General features: G+C 51.0%; 1 pseudogene across 1 annotated transcript; it reads right to left on the bottom strand.

The window, feature by feature from the left end:
- Nucleotides 1–8,004: 8,004 nt before the first annotated feature.
- On the bottom strand, nt 8,005–8,688 carry LOC100345538 (small ribosomal subunit protein eS7 pseudogene; annotated as a pseudogene). The gene has a single exon (XR_016219962.1). The product of XR_016219962.1 is annotated as a small ribosomal subunit protein eS7 pseudogene (transcript).
- Between the last annotated feature and the right edge of the window lie 3,367 nt (nt 8,689–12,055).

The following is a 12,055-nucleotide window of genomic DNA, read 5'->3' as shown; positions in this document are numbered from 1 at the left end:
GGTTCCAGCTCACAGTTTTAGAGTTCTCAGTCCAAGATGAGGTGTCTATTGAGGGACCAGGTGTTGAGGAAGGGTCACAGAGCCAGCAAGGAGGCAGAGAGAAGTGGGGAGAGTGCTGGTCCCTCTATGTCAAGTGGTTTCTTCTTGTAAAGCCACAAGAATTTGACCATGGGCTTCACGATGGCAACCCTACCCAACCAACCCAACCCACCCTACTCAACCCAACCCAATCCAATCCAACCCAACTAACCCACCTATCCTATCCAACCCTACCCAACTAACCCAACTCATTCAACCCAACCCAATACAATACAACCCAACCAACCCCCCTAACGTACCCAACCCAACCATTCCCCAGATGCTACCTTCAGACACCATGATTGCATCAAGTCTCCACCCTTAATCATTCAACCTATACTTTGAGGTTTAAATATCTACCTGAGTTAGGCAGTGAAATCATATTCAGACCTTTGCATTCTGCTTTAAGAGTCACCTTATGTTTAGATTTCTTATTATGTAAGTTTATTATTTCTTACTGTTTATGCCAATTGAACGTTGGGTCCAGGTACTTGCTTAGTTGCAACTAAAAGCATACTAATAAGGCACAAGTAGTGGGGGAGAAGGAGAGAGAGAGAAAGACAGAGACAGAGGCAGAGACAGAGTAGGGGAGAGAGAGAGAGAGTTATCTCCGGGCTGTAGGAGTGAGATTAAAGATGATCTGTGGCTTTATCATACTCTTTGTGTTTTTCCATGTTGAATATATATTCTTATTAGGAATAAAGTGGAAACTAATTCTGAAACACTGGGTTAAGTGCTCTAAAGGTGCAGGTGCTGACCCCAGAGATTGTAGATGAGCAGGAATTTCCGTCCAGTTTGTCCTAGTGCCGGGGTGGTGGCAGGTGGGCTTCCCAGAGGAGAAACAATGGGGCAATGCAGAAGAGTGAGATGTGCAGGGTGAGCAGGGAAGGTGAGGACTGGAACCCTCGCTCTGCTCCCCATTCCAGCTATTGTTCCTGGTGTGGTGAGGATGATGCAGGATCATTTTCCTAAGAGGTAGTGTCTCCTGCTGTGGTGCTTTGCAAAGACGCAATTCCTTTTCAGCATCACAGGTATCTTGGAACTGGGTGTTAGTCTCTGCTTTACAGAGTTAGGGACAGAGCTCCAAAGTGCACACAGTGAACACTGGCGCTGTGACAGTGTAGGGCTGACATTCATCCACACAAGCAGAGCCCTCATGGGAGGTGCTGTAGGCCCCACAGGCGTCTACCTCTGGAGGCCTGGGGTCTCACAGATGCAGCTGCCCAAAGCAGAAATGCAGTGAAGAAGCTGGTCCAGAACCCATCCCGAAACCTCTGGGAATAGTCTGCACCATCTTATTGCTTACAAATCACAGTCACCACATGTTATTGTTCCTCCTAGCAAATGACACTGCCCCAGATCAGGATGCACCCAGCTGTGCCTGATCCCCAAGAGAGAGGAACCTAACGCACATTTGCTTCCTCACCCAGGCCCCAGAATGCAAGGCTTTACCAGCACTGGGCTGGGTGTCTGCTTCGCAGATCTGTGCAGAAATTCATGCTTTAAAATCTTCTGCAAAGGGGGCATCTATCTTCTGTTTCTTCTAGCTAGTCTCTAAGTCAGGAGCTGGAAGATTTCTCTGCAAAGAGCAAATATTTCTGGCTTTGCAAGTCATCTGGTCTTTGTGCAGACAGCTCTGGACAGCACATAAACAGACATACGTCTGTGCTCCACAAACACACACACGACTGTACTCCAATCAAACTTTGTTTTCATTTTTGTTTGAAAGTCAGAGTTGTAGAGAAGGAGAGGCAGAAGCAGAGAGAGACAGAGAGAGAGAGAGATCTTCCATCTGCTGGTTCACTCCCCACGTGGCTGCAATGGTCAGGGCTGGACAAGACCAAAGCCAGGAGCCAGAGGCTTCTTCCGGGTCTCCCACGTGTGTGCAGGGGCCAAAGGACTTGGCCCACCTTCTGCTGCTCTTCCAGGAGCATCAGCAGGGAGCTGGGTCAGAAGTAGAGCAGCCGGGACACAAATCAGAGCCTACATGGGATGCTGGTGTCGCTGGCAGCGGCTTTGCCTGCTATGCCACAGCAATGGCCCTCCAAAGGTTGTTTTCAAACACAGGAAGCAGGCCGGGTTTGGGCCGTGGGCCTTGTTTACAAATCCCTGCCCTAGGTCATTGATTCTTCTTCCTTATTGTTTATTAGAGCATCACTGTTTGAACCCGTGCCGGCACAAGAGAACTTCAGTTCTCCATGGGCTTACTCTACTTTGGTTGCTTTGTTGACTATCCAAAGGAATCGGCCTGAAACAGGAATTACTGTCACCTGTGCTCCTGCTAATTCCAGAAGGAGAATGATCTTATCAATGCATGCAGGCCAAAGAAACAAATCAATAAATAAAACTGAAACTACACCTAGCTCTAATGACATATGTATGAAACCCATACACTGGATGACCTAGTCGATTATTTAAGCATAAAATAAATTGTGTAAAAAAAAAACTGAAACTAGCCAACAGAAAAGCTAGCGTAATGCTTTAAAGCTTGCACTTAGACATGCAGAGGTGCTTAAGGAAGTGGGTGAGGCCAGCAGAGCTGTGAGGAGATGGAGAACCAACAAATCAAGCTTCCTTACTGTGGAGGGAGGGCAGAAGCCAGGTGTGGACGTCAAACTCTGTCTCCAGCTGTGCCTGACTAGTTGGATGCTTTTTCTTTTATCTGAGTGATAAAAATTCATCTCTATATAATTAAAACAACTGGGCTTACATGACAATTTAACAATCGCTGATATACAGCATTATGTGCATGCAGGATCTTATTCAATTTAAAAAGAATTCAGTAAAAGCTGTTATTCTCCTCTTATACCATGGCTAAAACATCCTAAAAACATAAGCATCAGCCGGCGCTGCGGCTCAATAGGCTAATCCTCCACCTGCGGCGCCGGCACACCGGGTTCTAGTCCCGGTTGGGGCGCCGGATTCTGTCCCGGTTGCCCCTTTTCCAGGCCAGCTCTCTGCTGTGGCCCTCCTGGGCAGTGGAAGATGGCCCAAGTGCTTGGGCCCTGCACCCGCATGGGAGACCAGGAAGAAGCACCTGGCTCCTGCCATCGGATCAGCACAGCGCGCCTGCCGCAGCGGCCATTGGAGGGTGAACCAACTGAAGGAAGACCTTTCTCTCTGTCTCTCTCACTGTCCACTCTGCCTGTCAAAGAAACAAAAACAAAAACATAAGCATGATATGTGCATAGTAACCTTGGAAATAAGGTATACGAGGTGACAATCTCCCACCTTTCAGATAAAACACAACATATAGGTCAAAGAGGTTACCTGACTTTGCCCCTGGGTGCATACCCAGTGACCAGTCCATGCCCTTGTACCGCACCCAGTCACCACACTGCCACCATCAGTAGGTAGACTTTCCCAACTGCTATTTCTTTACAGATCAAAAAACCTGAATGAAATCCAGCTTTCAGTTACAACTTAGAACCATAGTGTTAGAACCCCTGTTATGGGGGTCAGCTCTGTGGCGCAGTGGGGTTAAAGCCCTGGTCTGAAGCGCCAGCATCCCACATGGGCGCCGGTTCAAGTACCGGCTTCTCCTCTTCCAATCCAGCTCTCTGCTATGGCCTGAGAAAGCAGTAGATGGCCCAAGTCCTTGGGCCCCTGCACCCACGTGGGAGACCCGGAAGAGATTTCTGGCTCCTGGCTTCAGATCAGTGCAGCTCCAGCCTTTACAGCCATCTGGGGAGTAAACCAAAGGATGGAAGACCTCTCTCTGTCTCTACCTCTCTCTGTAACTCTGACTTTCAAATAAATAAAATGAATCTTAAAAAGAAAACTCTGATATGTATGCTGGGCACAGAACTTAATTCAACAGAACAAAGAGGTAGGAATAGACATGGCTGTCCCCTGTGCTGTTGAGAAGGTGCAGGTGACCTTCAAGTGTCCTTGGAGGTGCTTATGGGTTCCACAGTCACCGTCATGCTTTTAGCCCAGTAATGGAAATCTATACTACGGAGGCCACGTACCGGTTTTAATATTTTATTATATGAGTAATCTGAGATTTACTTGAAACAAATATCTTTTGCTGAGTGATTTGCTAAGCCAGGCCACTTTTCTTTCAGACTTTCTGATTTAAGAACCAAATCTACATCGGAATGTGAAAAATCTGCAATGAGAATAGCAGAGGGTTGTATTGTATTGTCTGTTTTTTATGAATTATTTTATTTATTTGAAAGACAGAGATACAGAGAGAAGTAGAGCCAGAGAGAGAGAGAGGTCCTCCATTCCACTGGTTCACTCCCCAAATGACAGCAACAGCCAGAGCTAAGCTGATTCGAAGCCAGGAGCCAGGAGCTTCTTCCAGGTCTCTCAGGCAGGTGCAGGGGTCCAAGGACTTGGGCCATCTTCTACTGCTTTCCCAGGCCATAGCAGAGAGCTGGATCAGAAGTGGAGCAGCAGGGACTCAAACCGGCGCCCATATGGAATGCTGGAATGGCAGGCTGCGCCACAGCGCCGGCCCTGGTTGTATTGTCTTAATAGAAAAATAATTTGATAGCTCCCAAACATTGATGATTTCAACCAAATCCATTCTGAATTTGACCCATAAATGAGAGTCTCTAAGCTATTTCATCGTCGTAGGGAAACTTAAGCACATGGTACCTACATAATAAATGTTGGTTAAATGAATGAATGAATGACTCCAATGTTACAGGTCCTGGATGGGAGGAAGCCAAAACCCCAGGCCTAAGAATGAGGCAGGCGCAGGTGCAGCAAGTCCGCTGCAGGGCACCCAGCCTCCACCCCCACAGCGCAGCATTCTTCCCTTTTACATAACAGAACTGAGGGTTTTCACTATTTGTCAGCCTGTGGTTCCAAGGCCAGAGGTCCATTCACGCTGCAGTGCAGCCAGACCCGCCCTTACCTCCGAGCTTCACTTTCTCTCAAACTGAAACTCTCACTCCTTAAACACAAACCCCACTCTTCCTGAGGCCTGGCACCACCATTTTGGCTTCTGTCTCTGAGCGTGACTGCACCAGGTTCTCGCTCAAGTGGAACGGTGCCACGTGTGTCTTTGTGTGCCTGGCTTATCTCACCCAGCATAGCATCCTCAGGGCTTGTGTCAGCTTCCTTCCTTTCCAGGCCGGACAGCGGCCCACGGCGTGCCGCTGTGTGCAGACACCACGCTTTGTTCACCATGCATCCACCCACACACATTAGGCTACTCCTGCCTCTTGGCGGGAGGCTATGAAGGGGCTCTGTGAGCATCTGTTAGACTCCCTTCTTCAGCTCTTTATGGTGCTGCATAAAAACAGAAACAGACCAGTGGAACAGAACAAAGACTTCAAAAATAAATCCAAACGTGTATGAGCTAGCAAGAAAACTCATGGGGGAAAGAATGGTTCTTTCAACAAATGACACCAGGAAGACCGGATTTCCTCACGCAAAAGAGCAAAGTTGGACGTTTCTCTTATATCACACACAAGCCTGCATGGCAGAGGGAACAGCCAACAAAAGGCAAAGGGAGCCAGAGACTGGGGGAAATATCTGGGAGTCACCCAAGAAGGGTTTAATATTCAAACTCTATAAGGAACTCTTACAGCTCAATAGAAGAAAAATGACCCAACTGAAAAAGTGAAAGACCTGAAGAGACATTTTTCCAAAACAGACATAGAAGCCACCAACAGGGCTATTTAAAGGTGCTCAACATCACCCATAATCAGGGGAATGCAAATGAAAACCACCCAGAGGCATTGCCTTACACCGCAAGGAGAACTATTCTCAAAAGCACAGGAGGGGAACGGTGGTGGTGCTATGGGGCAAAGGAAGCCCCAGCACACTGTTGTTGGAATGTAGATTGCTTCAGCCACTGTGGAAAAGTGTGGAGGACCCTCAGAAGCTAAAAGTAGACCCACAGTGTGACCCAGCATTCCGTCTCCGTGTGTGTATCCAGATACGAGGTCACCCCCTCGCAAGGACACCTGCACCCCAGGTTCACGGCAGCGTGGCTCATGGAAGCCAACAAGTGGAAACAAGCTCAATGTCCCTCAAGTGGATAAGGAACATGTGGTTTATGCACAGTGGAATGATTCAGCCTTCAAACCGGACATCTGCCACCTGCTACTCTGAAGAGACCTGCAGGACGTCACACTGAGGGAAATCAGCCAGGCACAGGAAGACTGTCCTGTGGTCTCCTTCACACGAGGGCTGCATGCTCAAAAGAGCACAGAGGCAGAGTGAGGCTGGGCCAGGGCGAGGGAACGAGGGGAGAAGTAGGTCAGAGGGCATGGAAGGTTGACTGTACCGTGTGAGCGGCCAGAGTTGTGGTGAAATGAGTTAAGGCACAGCCTGCAATGCCAGCAGACCATCTGGGTGCCGGTTCAAGTCTCAGCTGCTTTGCTTCTGATCCAGCTCCCTGCTATGGCCTGGGAAAGCAGCAGAAGACGGCCCAAGTGCTTGGGCCCTGCACCCATGTGGGAGACCCAGAAGAAGCTCCCAGCTCCGGGCTTCTGATCAGCCCAGCCCTGTCCGTTGCGGCCATTTGGGGAGTGAACCAGTAGAAGACCTCTCTCTGTATCTCCCTCTTTCTCTCTCTGTAACTCTGTTTTTCAATTAAGTAAAAAAATTAAATCTTTTTAAAAATAAATAAATAAGCAGTTTGTAGCTGCCGCTGTCATTGAGGAATGTGCGAGATGACAGCCACGGTAACACCGTAGCGGCCACGTTACTGTCTCCATGTCCCCCATACCCTGCTTTGTGAACTGCAGATGTACACTCCTGGGAGGGGAGCTGTCTCCACCCACTCTGCTGTCAACACCGGCCATCCAAGGGGAGACCCAATCACCCTTATTTCTCAGCTCTCAGATCTCCAGGCAGTCACAGAGCGAGTGCTCCAGGACCTGGAGACCCCAGAAGCTGGGCAGATTCCCTAATAAGTACGGCAGTAACACACACGAATCAGGACTAACACCCTATAAGCCAAGCAGTAGTCCCCAGAAGGGCAGTAACATCCAGCAGGCCAGGCAGTAACTCCAAGTAAGCTGAGTGGCATCGCCCAGTGCACTGGGCATTACCACGCACACCCAGCAAGCTGGGAAACACAGCGGTAGGACAGGCAGGAATTCCTAACCCGCTGGGCAGTGAGGCCCAGTTAGAGCTGTCAGGAGGCCACTGCTGACCAGCAGCACCAACGAACCAGAATGCTTTGGAGAAACTCCTCAATCACACTGGCAATGAGGCGTCAGGGAATGTGGAGTCCAAAATAGTTTTCATGAAAAGAAACTAGAAATAAGAATATTTTCAGGCCGGCGCCGCGGCTCACTAGGCTAATCCTCTGCCTTGTGGCGCTGGCACACCGGGTTCTAGTCCCGGTTGGGGCGCCGGATTCTGTCTGGTTGCCCCTCTTCCAGGCCAGCTCTCTGCTGTGGCCCAGGAGTGCAGTGGAGGATGGCCCAAGTGCCTGGGCCCTGCACCCCATGGGAGACCAGGAAAAGCACCTGGCTCTTGCCATTGGATCAGCGCGGTGCACCGGATGCAGCGCGCCGGCCGCGACGGCCATTGGAGGGTGAACCAACGGCAAAGGAAGACCTTTCTCTCTGTCTCTCTCTCTCACTGTTCACTCTGCCTGTCAAAAAAAAAAAAAAAAAGAATATTTTCAACCGCAATTACCAGAATAAAAATCTAAATATCAATAGTCAATAATGCAATAGACCATGAAGTTGACAGAATTTGAGAACGAGAGAGACCTTGAGGAAGTCTCTGTATCTTGGAGAACAAGATACAGAGATCTGGATGCTGATTTACAAATAACTAAAGTCACAAGTGCAAGAGAAAAATGCAACGTGGAATGAATAGTCAATGAAATAATAGAAGATAATGTCTCTGAGCTTAAGACAGTATTGCATTTGCAGACTGAAAATGTTCACCAACTTACAATAGCATTATTTTTCAAAAGTTCATTTCTAATTTCAAAAACAATGAGACTTTTTTTTTTTTTACCATGAAGCATCTTTTATTTAGTCATTTTTGTTTACAACTGGAACTCTGGGAACTCAAAATTAACATCCTTGCCTGTGAGCTTCTTATACACACCAGAGAAAGTTTCCACCTTGTGCTCCACGTTACTCTGCTGTGCTTTGTCCAGATGGACCTGTAGGAGCCGGCTGCCATCCAGTTTCACACGGATTCTCTTGCCCACGATTTCACTTGGGAAGACTAAGTCCTCAAGGATCGCATCGTGCACAGCCGTCAGAGTGCGGCTCCTAGGGCGCTTCTGCTTATTTTTCGTACGGCTTTTTCGAGTTGGCTTAGGCAGAATCCTCCTCCGAGCAATGAAGACAACGTGCTTCCCACTGAACTTTTTCTCCAGCTCACGAACTAGCCGGACTTGAATTTTCTGGAAGGATTTTAGTTGAGGAACGGGAACAAAGATGATGATAGCTTTCCGGCCACCGCCAACTTCGATTTCCTTGGCGGCCGTGATGTTCAGCTCCCTTAGTTGAGCCTTGAGGTCCGAGTTCATCTCCAGCTCCAGGAGCGCCTGGGAGATCCCCGACTCGAACTCATCCGGCTTCTCGCCGTTGGGCTTCACGATCTTGGTGCTCGAGCTGAACATGGCTTCTCCTGGTTGAGCGCCGGCTGAGGAAGCATAAACAATGAGACTTTAGTAACAAGTTCACAGGAAAAAGACTGTAACCCAAGGTCTTAGGTATTCAGAGGTCCAGAGTGTAAATGCATGCCAGCCATGCACACATTTTGGATAATCACAGGTGAAAACAGTGGAGTTAAGTAGCAATGAAGGGAAAGATCATGAGAAGAAAAAACACACCAAACACGAGAGCAGTACACAGTACAAATGCAGTAACACGTAGCGAAACCTAAATGAAGAATTCACCCACTGTAGGGAAACAGTTCTGAGTGTCTGGGAAACTAGGCTGATGACTGAGCAGTAGTAGGGAAGCAGGAAGCAGCAGGGGGAGAGCCGAGAGCTGTGCTGGGTCCTGGCGGGAACGCAGCAGAATGGAGACCACCCCTGGAGCTGCTAGCCCAGCCTTGCCGAAGTCAGGACTGTGTGAAAACCGGCCAGGTGCAGGGGCGAGGGGAGGAGGAGTGACCCAGCCAGTGCCCCGCCCGCCTGCCCTGCACCTGCCCTGCCTGGGGGGTGAGAGGGACGCACTCAGGCCCACTCCCCGCCGCCTGGCTTTCCTTCCACCTGTGTCAGGGGAGTGAGTTGAATAGGGCCTGTCGGTGTCCACTGTGCAGCCCTAATGAGAACGCCACCAGCAGGGAAAGCCACCAGGGCTAGACGTGTATCTCTCCCCGTGCTGGAGGCTCGGAGGGCTCTAGGAGTCTGATGAAGCGGCTCTCTGCTTGCACCAGGGTGCCCGTTGCTGCGTCCTGTGGAGGGGAGGGACAGGAGAGCCAGCCCCATACGAGGCCTCTCGCACGCAGCTCTTGATGGCAAGATTTGGTTTTGGTTGGCCGGCGCCGCGGTTCACTAGGCTAATCCTCCGCCTGTGGTGCCGGCACACCGGGTTCTAGTCCCGGTTGGGGCGCCGGATTCTGTCCCGGTTGCCCCTCTTCCAGGCCAGCCCTCTGCTGTGGCCAGGGAGTGCAGTGGAGGATGGCCCAGGTGCTTGGGCCCTGCACCCCATGGGAGACCAGGAGGAGCACCTGGCTCCTGCCTTCAGATCAGCGCGGTGCGCTGGCCGCAGCGTGCCAGCCGTGGCGGCCATTGGAGGGTGAACCAACGGCAAAGGAAGACCTTTCTCTCTGTCTCTCTCTCTCACTGTCCACTCTGCCTGTCAAAAAATTAAAAAAAATAAAAATAAAAAAAAAAAGATTTGGTTTTGGTAAGGAGGGCCTGGCACCTCCTCACCTTGTGTCTGAGCCACATCAGGACCCAAGTTTTCCCAGAGCCCTGTCCTCGGGCCCTCCACCAACTTGCCCTGGGAAGCCTGCGGGAAGGGGAGCTGACCGGCAGGGGCAGATGAGCACTGGAGATCGACCTCTGACCATGAAGCTGTTAACACCGGAGGCACATCCTCTGCTCCAGCAGCACAGGAGGTGGACACGTGGACGAGGTCCTTGGGACTTGGAGCCAGACATCGCCCCGAGGCTGTTGGCTTTTGTGGGCACCTTGCCTGGTGTGTGCATACCCCGCGCGTTTCTTTAAGAATCTAAGAACAAGCTGACGGGCTCATTTTGGTTATTTGATAATGCTTAAATCCCCCACATTACATATTTATTATCATCTGATAATATGAGGGAGGGTCTTCAAGAATTTCCAGAAATGCATATTGGTGGCTTTACCTTTTGCATGTAAATAAACCCATCTTTCTACTCCATGGACTTCTTGCAGTGCCCCCTTGAGTGAGTTATCAGATGACAATGGGACGGACCAGAAAACGTCAAAAATGGGGACATGTGTCTTCCAAGAGCTCAGGAAGCCAGCGGGCTCCACCGCAGAAACTTCTCCCCAGGGACGAATCTGAGGAGAGACGGTTGCTAGGGCCGTCCTGCGAGTGGAGGAGGGAGGTGATGTGTGCAGGGGGTGAACAGAAGGGTCTGGAATCGGTGTCTGGCCAAAACTCCCGACAGCTCTGCATCCGGGCTGCCGGGAGCCCTGAGCTGTGGGGGCCGTGGCTGTGCCTGGGCATCCTCTCAGCTCGCCAGCAAGGCTGTCTGTGTGGGCAACAGGGTCTTAGGCTACAGCCACGCTTTAAAGTCACGGAGATTTTTGTCCTGGGTCGCGAGCTAGACTTTTTGTCCTCATGAAAAACAAGCAAATCCGGAAAGGTTTGTCGCTTTCCTCAAGGTGGAGGGAAGCCTGCTTGGTGGGCTCTGCAGAACTCCAACAGCCGGCTCAGGCTCCTGGGCTGCCCTCCTGGAGGGAGCCGCCCTCCTGCCCCAGGACCCGCCTCCGGCTGCCTCAGATCCAGCCTTCCCGCGCCGCACCGTTTCCTTTCTATATATGGTAACAACGCTGCCTGCAGCCACTGCTGCCCCAGGAAGGCTGGAGAGCGAAGCCAGGAGAGGAGAGGCCTGCAGGCTATGGGCACAGAGTCCCCCACTGGTAATGCTGAAAGCCGGTGGACACAGGCGTCCATCCTCAGACAAGCAGGGAGCACCAGCACCCCAGGCCACTCCATGGCTGCCACGCTGGCCCTGACCTGAACGGTCACCCTGGCTCTTCCTGCTCTGCTACCCCCACGCCCCCTCCCCCCACTGTCTCCCACATCCTCTCCCTGTGCTCTCACCCATACCCCTCCCTGCTTTGTCACCTGACCCTCGCAGGAGCCCTGCAGGCCCCGGTGTCCTGTCCAGCACCAGGAATGCTGCTCCCATTGTTCCCAAGGCATGTGAAAACATTCGTGGTGGGGAGGGGATAGGGAGGGGTGGGATGGCATGGTGGCACAGCTGGTAAAGCCACCTCCTGCAACGCCAGCATCCCATATGGACACCAGTTCAAGTCGAGGCTGCTCCATTTCCCATCCAGCTCCCTGCTAACGGCCTGGGAAACCCACATGGGAGACCCACAGGAAGCTCCTGGCTTTGGCCTGGCCCAGCCCTGGCTGTTGCGGCCATCTGAGGAGTGAACCAGCTGATGGAAGATCTGTCTCTGGTCTCTCTGTCTGTAACGCCACCTTTCAAATAAATTTTAAGAAAAAAAATTGTGGAAAAACAGCATGAAAATGTCAGTTTATTTTGGTGCCAAGCAGGCTGGAACCTGCACATGCACCTTGGAAAAGCCATACAGTTTGTTAATGTCTGGAGACCCCCACCATGCTGACCCCCCACTCAAAGGGAGCCCTGGGGTTCTTCCCACCCCCAGTACTTTGTGAGGGGGCACAGCTGTCCTGCCCCATACAGCGAGAGCAAGGTTGGGTAAGACTCTGGCAGCTGACCCCGAGTGCCACCGCTGGGAGGGATCCAGCACCCCAAACAGACACCCGTCACTCCAAGCCGTGGCTCAGGCTTTCTTCCTTTTTTTTTTTTTTAATTTTAATATTTATTTTATTTATTTGAAAGACAG

This window comes from Oryctolagus cuniculus, chromosome 13, assembly GCF_051225735.1.
Source record: "Oryctolagus cuniculus isolate XC-2025 breed Fujian yellow rabbit chromosome 13, ASM5122573v1, whole genome shotgun sequence".
In the NCBI taxonomy this organism is placed as follows: Eukaryota; Metazoa; Chordata; class Mammalia; order Lagomorpha; family Leporidae; genus Oryctolagus; species Oryctolagus cuniculus.
Note: the sequence above shows the minus strand (reverse complement) of the source record. Positions and strands in the feature narration are given on the sequence as shown.